Genomic DNA, 15609 nt, shown 5'->3' on the forward strand with positions numbered 1-15609 from the left:
ATAAAAATCCAAAAGTCCAACCACAAGAAAAGTTTTATAAAGTGTAGTAGAGCTTAACACAGAACACTATATAGTTGTAAAAACTATGAGGTAAAGCTATATAAATTAAGAGGAAAAGATGTCAAAATATGCAACTAAAATGAATAAAGCAAGTTGGACAATATTATAAGAGGGCCCCATTTGTATTTTTAAGGATATACACACATGCACACACACACACACATGAACATGCTAAATAAGCTTAACGGTGTGTGTGTGCGAGTGTATACATGTGATCTATTGAGAGATTTCTGGAGATTCTTTACGACTTCACATTAGACAAAGGTCTCTATCAGAGATGACATGTGTGCCCTAACCTTTCCGCCTACCCCCACCCCACCTCAGGTATCTTCTGCTCACCATATTTCTTCCTGCAGGGCCTGACAAGACCCATATTCCATTACTGTTCAAGACTGTAAGCTCCTTGACTACCAGGCCCTCGCAGCAAACACTCCTTTGGCTCCTCCCATAGTGCTTCGTGGCTACCACCTGCTGAAAGAGAGTCCTTTTGGCCTGAAAATTATGGACCCATTTCATGTATGAGTTCAACGACCCTGAAAGGTAGGCATCACTGTGTCTACTTTATAGCTAAATATGGAAAACCAGGATTCTTACCTCTCTGAATACACCCTTAGAATCATATAATTAGAAATTATTTAGTAAAATGAGATAGACCAAAATTTCCAAAGAAAGAAAACTCAAGATTTGAAGAGATTCAGAGACCTAAGGTCATATAATAGTGAGCACAAAAGGTGAAACCAGGGCTTTCCTCCTCACCTCCACCCCAGCACCCTGGTCCAGACCCTCTGTGGGTGGGCAGGAAAACCAGGACTAGAATTCATGTCTTGACCCTGGTCCATGATCGGTCAGATTAATGTCACCGGCTGTGGCAATCCCTACATGCTAGTTGAATGTAACCCCTGTAACATTTACAGAACCTTTGCTTTGTTTACCCAGCAAATAGAAAACATCTGGTAAAAACACAGCCCTAGTATTTGTCTATTTTCATGGAGGGGTTCCCTGAAACTACTAGTTAAGCAGCTACGGTTGAGAAAAACTGAAACCCAAGGCTTTGAGATAAGGGCTCAGCACCTGCTCACCCGCCCTAAGACACCTTTATCACCTGATCAGCTGGAGGACAGCCACACTCGGGGCCTGCTGCTCAGCTCACCACAAAGGCCCTTCTCAGGGAGACCCCAGCATGCAAGGAAGTAGGCCCCTGAGGCTTTGTGTGCTCTATATGCCAGGCCTGCAGGCCAGAGCCCTTCCCTGGGAATTTTTGAACTGGAACTTGGGGGAACGTTCCTCTGGTGGTGGAAGCTGTGTGGGATAGGAAGCTCCAGAGGAATGCAGCCTTATTTCCCACCATGAGAAGAAGCCACTGTGAGGTGAGAGAATGATACCTACAGCCAGAAAGAGGAGAGGCAGAAAGAGAGGCTTTGCCCCAGAGGCCTAGCTGTCCTCCTGCTCCTCCTCTAATTACCTGTGACATCCAGCACCCTTCCAGAACATTCCTCTTTTTGCCTAAGAGTTTGAGTTGTTTTTTTTTTTTTTTCTTCCATTCATTAGAAAGGAAGAAATCAAGGAAACAAGTGAGAATGCTCGCCTATTTCATTCCTCTTCATGACTTCCTATTAGACAAGGGTCTCTAGCAGGGATGAAATATGTGTGTCCCAACAGCACCCCACCCTGGACATCTCCAGGCACAGTATTCCTTTCTGCAGCACTTGATAAGGGCTCAGAATCCTTTCCACAGTATTCATTCTACGGGGCCACATGCTCATACACTCCAAACAAATCCTAATGAGCCATTCCCGGTTTGCATGAAAACAAAGACTTGAACCAAATATCAACTTGTGCATCAAAGTACAAGCATCTGTAGTGTCATAACTAGGAAATGACAGGAAAAAGTCAGATATAGTAAACCGTTCCCTGCCTTGCCCTTGGCTTTATCTCCCATAAGAGGCACATAGGCCCCAGAAAACTGTCCCCAAACTGGGTTCACATATACCCTTCTCACTAATGTGGATTAATAAAACACTGTCCTTCTCATTGCTCCCCTGCCTCACCCAGCTCCAGCTTGACCTTCTCACCACCACAGCAATATGGTCCTGAAATCCATCACATCATGTGCTGCTCCCAGATTAAAAAACCTCCAGGATCACTCAGACCGCCCCCGCCCCCATCCTGCCTGCCTCTCAAGCATGATTTCTAAGCACATCAGTTCTTTCCCAAGGCACCATCAGATTCTCTGGACCCTTCTCCATTCCCATACTTTAAGCCCTCTGCAAACTTTACTACCTCCCTGGCATGCCCTCCCCAGCAGGGTGAGGGGCCACAGGCACTGCTGCTCCCCAGAACGCCTTAAGTCCCTGCATTCAGTTTTTATACCACTTAAAACCCTGAATTATGATTTACTCATTCTTTTGACATATATTTCCCATATGGCCTTATGTTCCAGGCCTGCGCTAGGTGTCAACAGCTCCATGCTAGACAATTATTTGTTTTCCTGCTTTCCCCAGTAGACTGAGCTCTTACGGCAGGAACTAAGTCTTATCATTTCTGCAACCAGAGGGCCCAGCATTGCTATATGAATAAATGATTTTCTGTCTGTTTCTTTATCAGATCTGTCACTTATCAGACATAGATAATTAGGCTGGAGGAAAGGAAAGGAAAAAAGGTTTGGGGGGTTTAATTCAGACTAGATGATTTCACTGGTGGTATCAAACTTTTAAGCCTCTCCTAGAAAGCCAAGAAATATTGCACTGTCAGATGTTCCCTTGGAGAAGGACACAGAAATTTAACAAAAGCCACCTATGCAAAGTATAAACCAGAAACAAGACAATTCCATCTACAATAAAATTACCAATGCTGTTGGCTACTTGAAGGGAACAAAGGCGAAAGATATTTATAAATTTATAAGCCTCTGTTCAGAATTCAATGGTCAGCAAACAAGACTACATATATCCGTGCATGCAATTATAGTCCCAGAGATTCTGAAATGCTAAAAGCAGAGAATAATACCATAAATCACTAGCTTCCAGACTTTTGTACATGGCAAGCAGTAACATTTCCACACACAAAAAATATATATATATTGAAGGGAGCCTAAATAGCATTGCCAACTTTTAATTTCTCCAAGAAAGAACATTTTTTTAAAAGCATACCATCTACTGTCCCCATGATTTCACAAAATAAAGAACATAAACTCAGACTAAAGAAAGCCATTCTCAAGAAATGACAAGCTGAGAGCTTTACACCATATCTTCGTCTTGGACCAAGGAAAATGTAGGCATAGAAAGACGATCAAAAAATACTGCTAAAGGCAAAGATGGATCAATTTCAATTCCTGGTTCTGAAGTGCAGCCTCAGTCACTTGACCTCCAAAGCACAGGGACTGAGGAGGCTTCCTTTCCAGTTTGTAGCCAAAGGTGGTCACACAATTTTTCTTCAATGTGCCAAGGACTGGCATTTTTCCATATCGCTATTTGAATGAGATTGGTCGGAGGCACCTGCATGATAACAGGTAAAATTTATTGATCACTTATTACAGGCCTTGTACTAAATCCTTTACCGGCATTTTCTCATTGAATGTCCCTAACAATGCAGTGAGGGAGGTACTATTATTTATTCTAATTTTAAGGTCAGGAAAGAAGTTTAATCAGGGTGAGGGGACGTCTCCAGGCAGGGTATAAATCCATGTCTGACACCAAAATCTGTGTTCACAACCCCTAGAAGAGATGAGATAAACAAAGTGAGCAGGTGACTAGGAAAAACAGAAAGACTAGCCTTTAATATAAAAATTAAATCCCTGCAAAAGCAAAACTGAAAAAGAACAAAGAAGCTGGCATTCTGCCCACTGCCTCAAGACAAATGAGGAAGTTAAGCATTGGCCAGCTGCAAGTTGCTCACAAATCTTGTCTTGGGTATTGTGTTAAACGCTGGATGTCCAACAACCCCCATATTCCCCTCATTTGGTCTTCTTCTCCTTCAGAGGACCTGGGAGCTGGAGATGGTTGTGAAGTTATAAGCAGCTCCAAGTAGGGCACCAGGCCATAATGTGACAGCCTTTTGAACAAAAGTGCTTTCTCATGCAAAGGAAAAATTGTGTTTGGATAATAGAAGCCCAGTTATCCCCTCCTCCAGATTCCTCCCCAAATGTCCTCTAATATTTTGAATGCTAACTAATGGCCTCTATTCCACCTCCTACCTCCAAGACCCATGCAATCTGCTTCCCCCTCAATTTGAAGGCAAGTCAATCCATCAGAGGCTGAAACACCAACTACTGTTGCATGGGGAGGGTCTACAGGCACCCGGGCACCCCCATAAACAAATCAGCCTTCCCCAGAAAGGGACCTCTGAAGGGCACACACTCTGAAGGGAGGCCCCTTAGCACTGCTGGAGGACCTGAGTTTTAGCTCCAGTTCTGACACTAGCTGACAGTTTCCTGAAGCATATGGGCTTTGACAAAAGTGTGGACTTTGGCTAGACTGAAAGACATATTCATCCACATTCCCAGCCTCCAGAGTTAACCTTCTAAATAAAACACACAGCTGTTAACACAGACACAGACACACAAACACACACACACTCCACTTACCTTTCCAACATTCTCCAATATTATGTGCTCACTATGTTGTAGTCACATAATCTCATATTCACCTGGTCCCTCCTCCCACTCACATACCTTTACACACCAATGCAACAGGGCTAAGGCTAGCACCAAAGGAGAATATAAAGATATGAGTGTGTTCTACTCATTGAAGAAAGAATCCAGAAACCTGAGATCAAGTCCCACTTTAATCTTTTCCAGGCCTGATAACAGGTGACCAATTCACTTAATCCCAGACCTCAGTTTCCATACTGGAAATTAGGGACAGTATTACCATTTCCTCAGTCAGTCAGTCAACAAATATTTATTGAGTGTATCAGACACTGTGCTAGATGATTAAGATATGTGAATGAGTAAGACTGACAAAAAACACTGCTGCATCATGAAGCTTCCATTCTGGTGCATACAGATCTGTAAAATGGGGATTGCTCATAGTATTCCTGTGGGAATTACATAAGATACTATATGGAACACACTTAACATAGAGCCTGATACAGGATCAACTTTTATTATTATTGTATTGATGTTTGGAGTACAAGTCCTTTTGTTCACCATTATTCTAAATAAGCTGCTCCTTTCACCTGGAATGTCTTTCCCTCCCTCCTGGAACCCCCAGTCTTCAAGCTAGAAGTTCTGTTCATCTGTCTAGGCACAGCTCAGAACTGACCTCTGTTCTACCACCATCAGCAGCACCTATATGTTAGAAGTTTGCATCCTTCATACCCAACACAGGGCCCTCAGAATTATCTGAGGAGCTGACCTAACTTGAAAAATGAGCAAAAGCAAAAGAAGTGAGAATAAGTAGGACATTAAGTGAGGAAGACAGGGCAGATTAGAAAGTATGGGGGTAGATTACGGGAACCCTTAGTTCCTGGCCAATGAGTTTAGACTTGACCCTGTGAGTCCTGGAAGTCATCAGTCCTGAAACTCCAGGTTTAGTGGACTTTGATGGGCAGAGGATGAGCTGGCCCAAAGGTGACCAAGGAAAACTGCCCTGGAGGCCACAGCTGGACAAAAAGGATGAGCTCATTCCAGTTCAAGGCAGCAATCCAAACATTCTTTATCAAAGAATCAAGATTGCCCAGTATGGAGCTGCAATTCTCTAAATCTTCTATGTTCTGCTACTAGCCTTGTTCCTTCAAAAATATCATGACTGTTTTCCAGGGCTAGGAATCCTGTCCCCTTTCCAAGTAGTACCTGTCAGATCCTAAAAAACAAGTCTAACATATAAAAGGAATTTCTGACCCAGGGGACCCGCAGCTTATCTCATAGAAACCAGATGTGCCATAAAGTATGGGTTGAAGGCTGTTTAGAAACTCCAGTCATGGTGGCGCCTCAACCCCCAAAAGGCAGATAAAGCAAGATCAGATATGTCTATAAGATGAACGACCATAAGCATGCAGAAAAGGCCTGCTCCCTCCAAACAGATAATGCAGCTGTGCTTCAAAGAAAAGTAGTGCATCAAAACCCTAGCAACCAATCAGCTCAGAATTTGATAAGCCCTCACCCAATCAAGGCACAGGACACCACTCAGCGGACACCCTTCCCTCCCAACGCGGTTTTTTTCTTTAAAAATGCAGCTCTCAGAAAGAGAGCCGGAGCCATTTTCTTTCTTTTCGCTGGCTCCCACCTGCTTGCTTCCTCTAATAAATCTTAAGGTTTCTACTTAAAACTTTGACTCGCTGCATTGTGTGGATTCTTAAATGACTATGACCTGACATATGGTGCCAAAACCCGGGACGGAGGTTCAACTGAGGCCTGAGTCTCCGGCCCCTTAGGGGCAACAGGACAGCCTCTAGATCAACCCTGTTCAGAGGACTGACTGAGATTTGAGTTTCCCGGCCCCTCGGGGCAACAGGGCAGCCTTCCAGTCGACTCCGTTCCCCGAACTACACAGTAATTCAAGTTTCCATGCACTCAGCGGCTTGAGTCCATCAACTCAAACCACCCTGACGCAATACCAGTTCACCCTCACGGCTCTCAACTATCTACAACTAATTCGGCCCTAAGTAAGTGACGTCTTTCTGCCCAGATCCTCCCCTCGAGAGTCCCGGGGACACCTTGGCCTGCTGTAACGCGGCGCCCTGCTTCGTAAGCCTAAAAAATCTGAGCACTCAGTCAAAACTCTCTGACACTCTGGGAGCATTTTTCCCCACTGCAGCAAAGTAACTCGGGGGACACCTTGGGCGAAAGACTGCACGCAATTTCCTGATCCCCAACAACAAACCGGGGATGCCTGCTTTGTTGTTGTTACGGATCGTACGGATCTGGGTTGTTAGTCTCACTTGAGCAATGCTTTGGGTGGCCTCTGTAAGCCTCCAAAGGAGCGGGGGAACCATGAGCCTCTCACAGGCAATCTCCGTAAGCCTCCCATGAGCAAAGTTCCCTAACAAGCATCAAGCCTCTTAAATTTCTTAAATAATCATGAGTAATATCCAGTCACTTTTAAGTGACTCCAAAACTGCATTTCCTCCTAAATCTACTCCCCTCGGATGTTTACTCCTCAATCTCAATAAACTTCAATTAGAAGGGGAGGTAAAACCAAAAAAACTTTCTCATTTCCGTAATACAATTTGGCCGCAATATCCTTTAGAACAACAAAAACGTTGGCCAGAAAACGGCACTTTTGATTGGCAAATTCTCGCTGAACTTGATAATTTTATTCAGCGCAACGGCAAATGGTCTGAAGCGCCCTATTCTCAAGCTTTCTGGACTCTTCGGTCCCAGCCATGTTTGTGCCACTCTGTTGCCTCCCACCAAATCCTCCTCTTTCATGAAAAATCTTCCAAGTCTTCCACTTCCCCCTCTACGGAAATTGCAAAAACCCCTAACCCTGAAGAGCCTTTGAACAGCTTCTGCTCTTTTGACCCTGTGGACCATCCCCTTCCTGACTATATTGCCCCTCCCCATTCTTCTCCAACCCCTTCCGCTCCACCCCCCTCATCCTCAAACCTTTCCTTTCCCAAACCTACCCCCATCCCTAATAAGCCCTCTCTTACCTCAGATACTCCCCCTCCTGATTCCTCTCCAACCTCTTCCGCTTCTCTTCTCTCTTCTTCTCCTCCCAAACTTACCCCTGCCCCTAATAAGTCCTCTCCTACCTTAGCTCCCACCTTCTGTCCCCCTCTCCCAGATTCTACCCAAACTCCCCAACCCTTTTCACCTCCTTTCGCTCGATCCCATGGTCCAGCACCTATAATAAATCCCCCATCAAAGGGTCTGTTTCCCTTATGAGAGGTGGCAGGAAGGGAAAGCATAATGAAAGTTCATGTTCCCTTCTCCCTTTCAGACTTAAGCCAAATTGAGAAACGGCTCGGGTCCTTCTCAACCGATCCAACCAAATTTACAAAAGAATTCAAATATTTAACCCAATCCTATGATTTAACTTATCAAGATGTTTATATTGTTACAACTTCCACCACAACTCCTGAAGAAAAAGATCGCATTTGGGCTGCAGCTACAGCCCACGCCAATAAACTTTTCACAGAAAACCCCATTTCTCTCCAAGGCATGCAGGGAACAAATGCAGTCTCCACAGCAGATCCAAACTGGGACTATCAGGACCAATCCCTAGATAAAAAGAAAATGAAACATTTTCTTACTTGCATTATTGAAAGAATGAGAAAGGCAGGCTTTAAAGCTGTTAACTATGAAAAAATTTCTGAAATTACTCAAGAGGCTAACAAAAACCCCGTCGCCTTTCTAAACTGGCTCAATGAGGCTATTCTAAAATATACCAACATTGATCCTTTCACAGTGGAAGGAGCACTTATTCTTCATACCCACTTTATTACCCAATCAGTCATATATATTCGAAAAAAACTTCAAAAAATAGAACAAGAATCCCAGCAAGAACTTACAAAAACAGCCTTTAAAGTATTTAACAATAGATAAGAAGAAAAAGAACAGGGAGAAAAACGAAAAGAACAGGAAAAAGAAGAAAAACAAAAACAAAAAGAAAAAGAAGGAGAGGAAAGAGAGGCAGCTTGAGAGAAGGTCAGACGGGAAAGAGATGATGCCCATTACTTGCTCCTTGCCAATGCCTTGAGGCAGCCGAGGCTAAACTGTGGTAATAAAAATCAAAATTTAGAGCGCGAAAAAGTGCTGTCCCGCCCGTGCTTTCGTTGCAGTAAAACAGGCCACTGGGCCGAACACTGCTGTCAGCAAATGATTCAGCAACTGCGAGGCCCGCCGCTGGGTCCTTGCCCACGGTGCCACCAAACAGATCACTAGAAGGCCGACTGTCCCACGGCCTCTTACCAGGGGTTCAGGTGGCCATCTCTTCCTGAACAGTTGTCACCAGCTCCAGAACTGGGTGATCTCCTCGGACTAGACACAGATGATCGACAGGGCCCGGGCTCCTGCACTGCCCCCACGGTGATCATCACCGCCATGGAACCCAGGGTAACCTTAAAGGTGGCAGGTAGGCGCATTTCTTTTGTTTTAGACACGGGCGCTACATACTCTGTCCTGCCTGAGCACTCAGGGCAGCTCATTCCCTCCTCTATTTCAGTTGTAGGTACTACAGGTCAATGCTCGGTTCCCCTTAAAACATTACCCCTAGCCTGCAGCATAGAAAATTACAACTTCTCTCACAGTTTCTTAATAATTCCTAGCTGTCCCACACCTTTATTAGGGCAAGATATTCTAACAAAACTTAAAGCAACCATTCAATTATCAGAAATAAAGTATGAGGATAAATTGCTCAAACCGTCTTGCTCCTATCTGTGGGAGAAACACTCTCTTCCCCTGAGGAAACAGTTCTGCCCTCATGGCTAGAAAAAGCTAATCCTCAGGTGTGGGACATTTCCACCCCTTCCATCAGTAAGCATCATGATCCTGTCCAAATTTCTCTCAAGGAATCTGGAGAATATCCAAATAAACCACAATATCCTCTCACCCCACAAGCTCTCATGGACCTAAAACCCATAACTAGAAGACTATTAACCTCCAGGCTCCTTAGAAAAGCGGCCTCCCCAGCCAATACACCTATCTTAGCAATAAAGAAACCAAACGGCACTTACAGGCTAGTCGAAGATCTTAGGACAATTAACCAAGCTACCATACCTATTACTCCTATAGTTCCTAATCAGTATTCAATACTCTCTCAAATTCCCCCGAATACTACGCATTATACAGTCTTAGACCTCAAAGATGCTTTCTTTACTATTCCACTTCACCCCAACTCTCAAAATCTGTTTGCTTTTACTTGGCCAGACACTTTTACCAAAACTTCTAAGCAATTAACATGGACAGTCTCGCCACAAGGCTTTAGAGAGAGCCCACCTCTATTTGGACAAGCCTTAGCCTCTGACTTACAAACACTAAATTTACATCCCAGTAAGCTGCTTCAGTATGTAGATGACCTCCTGCTGTGTATTCCGTTAGAAGCCTTATAGCAAGAACACACTATCACCCTCAACTACTTACAACAGAAGGGATATAAAGTTTCCAAAGATAAAGAGCAATTTTCTAAGCCACAAGTCACTTACTTAGGACTTTCCCTCTCCCCTAACAAAAAGGGCACTACCACTCAGAGCAAAGAAATGACTGTAAATATTTCTCTCCCCCAAACCAAACAAGAACTTCTTTCCTTCCTTGGTTTAGCCAATTTTTTCCAAAATTGGATCACCAGTTTTGGACTTACAACTTAAAGCTTGTATCAAGCCACTGCGGGAGACCTCTGGGACCCGCTAGACGATCCTTTAACTATTAAACACTCATTCAAACAGCTCAAAACAGCTCTTACACAAGCTCCTGCCTTAACCCTTCCGGACCCCAACAAGCCTTTTACACTATATGCAGACACTAAAAATGGTTTTGCTCTTGGAGTGTTAACCCAAACAAGTGGGTCACTCGTGTAATTGCTTATTTCTCCAAAGCTTTAGACTCCCTTTTCCTAGGGTGGCCACTCTGTCTCAAAGTCTTAGCCTCTGCAGCACTTCTCATACAAGAATCTCTTAAACTTGTGCCATATGCTCAATTGTCTGTCCTCTCTTCTCATAACCTCCCTTCTCTCTTAACTTTCCAAGATATCTCTAGCGCCTCCCCCTCTCGTATTCAATCTTTACATGCACAGCTCCTTTTATAACCCCCAAATTACAATATCCTATTCACCTACAATTCCTAACCCAGAAAAATTCCTTACTCCTCCAAAGCACCAAAAACCTAGACATAACTGTAGAAACTATAGATCATTTTCTCTACCCATTTCCCAACATAAAAGATTCTCCTCTACCTCTACCAGCTAACACCTGGTTTATTGATGGCAGTGCTTTTAAAGACCCTTCTAAACAAGCCGCATATGCCATAGTATCTGCTCAAAAAGTAACTGAGAGAGGCGGGGCAAGATGGCGGAGTGGTGAGGAGCAGAATTTCGTCTCTTCCCTAGAGCAGCTGGCAATTACCCAAGAACTATATGAAACAGTGTTTTCGTGGTCTCCAGTAACCAGTCACACATTGGACACAAGTTTGGAACTGGAGGAAAAGCTGAGATCGCAGCGAACATTGTAAGTTCCCCGGACCAGGGGTCTGGCGCCCCTCCCCACCCAGACCTCACAGACTGTCTTGCTGCCAGCTCCCTGAAAGGGGGGGGGGGGGGAAACCAAAAAACAGCAATCTGCTGAGGGCAAGAAGGGAGGCTCAACCCAGCCTCAACTGCAGAATTAATTAACAAATTAATTAACTAACTTTGGGAGCTGGGGTGCTAAAGAAGGGCTGGGCTCCAAGAAGTGGGGGCACATAAAAGCAGGCACCCATTCCCAGACTCCAAAAAAGCCATTTTTTTTTTCCCTTACATTTTGTCCCTTCTGGCTTCTCACTGATCCCTTATCTTTTTGCATTTCAATAGCCCCTGGCAGGGGTGGAACTGAAGCGGTTGGAGAGTAATTATCAGACAATAGCCCAAAGCATATCTTTAAATGCTCTTTCTGACATTGACAAAACTTCCAGGCTGGGGAAAGACCTTTAAAAGAGACTCTTTTTTTTTTTTTTTTTTACTTTTTTGTTTTTGTTGTTTTGTTTACAAATTTTTTTTTTTTTTTTTTAATAAAAAATTAATATATGTGGTTATTTTCTATCGGAAAGCCCAGGTTGAGGGACTAGGCTGGGCTTGAGGGGAGACAGAGTACCCACAGTGCCTTTGAATTCCGTATTCACTACTGAAGGCCTCCAGCCCCGTCTTTAATTGGCAACTCAGGCTGACCAAGGAATCTACCTGGAGAGGCCCCAAAGAGGAGAGGGGAGAAGGGAATAGTGCCCCTGAGAGACAACTGGAGTTCTGAGGATTGGGAGAGTGGAGGGAGGCCCAGCTCAACTGGCAGTCCTCCTTCTGGGAATTCAGACCCCAGGGGCTGGAATTCAGATTCCGGCTTCAGTCAGCCACACCCCCGACAGGATCAGAGTCACCAGAACTAAAGGCTCCACATATCCTTACACTGGTGGGGGAGCTGCGGGCTGGCCAGCACCACCTGCTTGACAGGAGAGGAAAAGCACCAATTCTAAAGGCCTCATAGGAGGGTCTCATTCTCAGGAAAACTCCATACCCTCCCAATGAGACCTGGGCCTCACTAGACTGGGAAAATCTGACTAGGGTTGACCATATCTGAGGAGACCCACTCACAAAAAGGTTACATAGAGGCAGAGCAAGAAACAGAAAAAACAAGAGGGGAAAAATTCTGATCAACTAAATAGAACCTAAGTTAGAGGTCTAGAATAAGCTGAACTGAATAACAGAGGCCAGAAAACAAAGCCAACCAACAAGAAAACCACTAGGTAAAAGACAGAAAACAAGCTCCAAAATAAACTAGTCAAGAGAATCAGATGCCTAGACAACTTAAGATAACAAGCCATACCAGGAAACACGAAAACATGGACCAGCCAAAGGAACAAGCTAATAGCTCAGCTGAGACACAGGAGTGGAGGCAACTAATGCTAAATAAATTTGATGAAATGAAGGAAGATATAGCAAAAGAGCTGAAGGATATAAAGAAGACACTGGCTGACCATAAAGAAGAATTCATAAACTTAAAAAAACAAATGGCAGAACTCATGGGAATGAAGGCCACAATGGAGGAGGTGAAAAACAATGGAGGGACACAACAGTAGATTTGAACAGGCAGAAGAAAGGATCAGTGAACTGGAAGACAGGTCATTCGAATTCATACACAACAAAGAACAGATGGTGAAAAAAATGGAAAAATATGAGCAGGGTCTTAGGGAGCTGAGTGACAACATGAAACGCACAAATATACGTGTTATGGGTATCCCAGAAGGAGAAGAGAGGGGAAAAGGGGCAGAAAGAGTAATAGAAGACATATTCACTGAAAATTTCCCAACTCTTATAAAAGACAGAAAATTAGAGATTCAAGAAGTACAACGTACCCCAAATAGAACAGATCCCAATAGACCTACTCCAAGAAACTTACTGGTCAGATTGTCCAATGTCAAAGACAAAGAGAGGATTCTGAAAGCAGCAAGAGAAAAGAAATCCATCACATACAAGGGAAAGTCAATAAGACTATGTACAGATTTCTCTGCAGAAACCATGGAAGCAAGAAGACATTGGCATGATATATTTAAGATACTGAAAGAGAAAAACTGCCAACCAAGAATTCTATATCCAGCAAAACTTTCCTTCAAAAATGAGGGAGAGATTAAAACATTTTCAGACAAACAGACACTGAGAGAGTTTGTGAATAAGAGACCGGCACTACAAGAAATACTAAAGGGAGTGCTACAGGCTGATAGGAAAAGACAGGAGAGAGAGAGTTGGAGAAGAGTGCAGAAATGAAGATTATCAGGAAAGGTAAAAGGAGAGAAAGAAATAAGAAATGACATATAAATTCCAAAAAACAAAATGGTAGTAGAAAGTACTGCCCTTACAGTAATAACACTAAATGTAAATGGATTAAACTCCCCAATAAAAAGACACAGACTGGCAGAATGGATTAAAAAACAGGACCCATCTATATGCTGTCTACAAGAAACTCACTTTAGACACAAGGACAAACATAGACTGAAAGTGAAAGGTTGGAAAAAGATATTTCATGCAAACAACAACCAGAAAAAAGCGGGAGTAGCTATATTAATATCAGACAAGTTAGACCTCAAAAGTGAAACAATTAAAAGAGACAAAGAAGGACACTATATATTAATAAAAGGGTCAATTCATCAAGAAAACATAACAGTCATAAATATTTATGCACCAAAACAGAATGCCCCAAAATTCATGAGGCAAACACTGCGATCACTGAAAGGAGAAATAGATACCGCTACAATAGTAGTTGGAGACTTCAATACACCACTCTCATCAATGGATAGAACATCTAGACAGAGGATCACTAAAGAAACAGAGATGTTGAATTGTATGATAAATGAACTAGACTTGACAGACATTTATAGAACACTACATCCAACAACAGCAGGATACACTTTTTTCTCAAGTGCTCATGGAACATTCTCTAGTATAGACCACATGTTGGGTCACAAAGCAAGTCTCAACAAATTTAAAAATATTGATATTATACAAAACACTTTCTCAGACCACAATGGAATGAAGTTGGAAATAAATAAAAGGCAGAAGGTCATAAAATTCACAAACATATGGAGGCTAAACAACACCCTCTTAGAAAACCAGTGGGTAAAGGAAGAAATTACAAGAGAAATTAGTAAAAACCTCGAGGCAAATGACAATGAAAACACAACTTATCAAAACTTATGGGATGCAGCAAAGGCGGTGCTGAGAGGGAAATTTATTGCCCTAAATGCCTATATTAAAAGAGAAGAGAGAGCAAAAATTGAAGAGTTAAGGGCTCACCTGGAGGAATTAGAGAAAGAACAGCAAACTAACCCCAAAGCAAGCAGAAGGGAAGAAATAACAAAGATTAGAGCAGAAATAAATGCAATTGAGAACAGGAAAACAATAGAGAGAATCAACAAAACCAGAAGTTGGTTCTTTGAGAAAATCAATAAAATCGATGGACCACTGGCTAGGCTAACAAAAAAAAGAGAGAGCAGATGCAAATAAATGCAATCAGAAATGGGAAAGGAAATATAACTACTGACCCTGCAGAAATTAAGGAGATAATGAGAAGATACTATGAGCAACTATATGCTAATAAACTAGACAACTTAGATGAAATGGACAACTTCCTAGAAAAGCATAAACAACCAACATTAACTCAAGAAGAAATAGATGACCTCAACAAACCAATCACAAGTAAAGAGATTGAGTCAGTCATCAAAAAGCTCCCAAAAAGGAAAAGCCCAGGACCAGATGGTTTCACATGTGAATTCTACCAAGCATTCAAGAATGAATTAGTACCAATCCTGCTCAATCTCTTCAAAAAAATTGAAGAAGAGGGAAAGCTACCTAACTCTTTCTATGAAGCCATCATCACCCTAATACCAAAACCAGGCAAAGATACTACAAAAAAAGAAAATTATAGACCAATTTCTTTAATGAATATAGACGCAAAAATCCTCAACAAAATACTCGCAAATCGAATCCAGCAGCACATTAAAAGAATTATACACCGTGACCAGGTGGGATTTATTCCAGGTATGCAAGGCTGGTTCAACACAAGAAAATCAATTAATGTAATACACCACATCAATAATCAAAGCAGAAGAACCACATGATCATCTCGATTGATGCAGAAAAGGCATTTGACAAAATTCAACATCCTTTCCTGATGAAAACACTTCAAAGGGTAGGAATAGAAGGGAACTTTTTCAATATGATAAAGGCAATATATGAAAAACCCACAGCTAACATCACACTCAATGGGGAGAGACTGAAAGCTTTTCCTCTAAGATCAGGAACAAGACAGGGATGCCCACTATCACCATTGCTATTCAACATTGTGCTGGAAGTTCTAGCTAGAGCAATTAGGCAAGAAAAAGAAATAAAAGGCATCCAAATTGGAGAGGAAGAAGTAAAACTTTCACTATTTGCA

The 15609-nt window shown here is 42.7% G+C and overlaps 2 protein-coding genes across 4 annotated transcripts in view; both read right to left on the reverse strand.

Annotated features, from left to right (window-relative positions):
* Positions 1 to 15609, reverse strand: part of TRANK1 (tetratricopeptide repeat and ankyrin repeat containing 1) — a 220691-nt gene that overhangs the window by 193297 nt on the left and 11785 nt on the right. The gene's annotated exons all lie outside the window — the stretch shown is intronic.
* The window catches only part of EPM2AIP1 (EPM2A interacting protein 1), a 79270-nt gene continuing 66797 nt past the window's right edge, over positions 3137 to 15609 (reverse strand). Inside the window, exon 2 of the mRNA XM_037847116.1 lies at positions 3137 to 3770. The gene's annotated coding sequence lies outside the window, so the exon portion shown is untranslated. The remainder of the gene's footprint in view (positions 3771 to 15609) is intronic.

Source organism: Choloepus didactylus, chromosome 1, assembly GCF_015220235.1.
Source record: "Choloepus didactylus isolate mChoDid1 chromosome 1, mChoDid1.pri, whole genome shotgun sequence".
NCBI lineage: Eukaryota > Metazoa > Chordata > Mammalia > Pilosa > Megalonychidae > Choloepus > Choloepus didactylus.